The sequence below is a fragment of the Tigriopus californicus genome, chromosome 10 (genome assembly GCF_007210705.1).
Source record: "Tigriopus californicus strain San Diego chromosome 10, Tcal_SD_v2.1, whole genome shotgun sequence".
NCBI lineage: Eukaryota > Metazoa > Arthropoda > Copepoda > Harpacticoida > Harpacticidae > Tigriopus > Tigriopus californicus.
This window is the reverse complement of record NC_081449.1, coordinates 10,278,082-10,278,695: the sequence shown is the minus strand read 5'-3', so window position 1 is coordinate 10,278,695 and position 614 is coordinate 10,278,082. Positions and strand designations below refer to the sequence as shown.

Genomic DNA, 614 nt, shown 5'->3' with positions numbered 1-614 from the left:
TGCTAGACGTGCGCATGACCCTGAGTTTCTCCTTATTCTACGACGATTGTTGTTATCATTATCATGATTATCTTTAGTATCAATATTTGCGATATCCGTCCATTCAAACGTCGTTCTTTTGACAAACACTCAAATAGCTTTTGGCACTTGAATGGACTCTTTCGTCCTGGTCATTAGATCATATTTCGTTAATCTGAAATGTATCAGTAAGATACCTAGACCTGAGCATCTGCTCAACCCACATCAGGCAGTTCCAATGAATCATTGGAAAACAGCACTCGTTTGGAATATTCTTCAGGATAGACTTAATTAGGTAGGGGCTAGTAACGGCTTGGTTGGCTCTCATTCAGGCCAAGACTAGGCAAAGGACCCTTGACTCCTTTGACAGCAAGAGCTCTGTGCATTTGGTATGTAGTTACCAAGCATGAGTAGCATGAGTATTGACCCCTTGCCTTTTGCAATAAAGCAACCCACTGACTTCTCGGAAGGGACACTTTCGATACGGACTGGACATTATAGGACCGATCGAACCCGACTTGAGAGGTTTATTTGTAACTTTCGCAAACTCGGGACTCCCTCCTTTTCTAACATTTTTGACCATTGGGATTCTGGAT

The 614-nt window shown here is 42.5% G+C and overlaps 1 protein-coding gene across 1 annotated transcript in view; it reads right to left on the bottom strand.

The window, feature by feature from the left end:
* Positions 1-614, bottom strand: part of LOC131889549 (voltage-dependent calcium channel type A subunit alpha-1-like) — a gene marked incomplete in the record, with an annotated part of 47,109 nt that overhangs the window by 30,099 nt on the left and 16,396 nt on the right.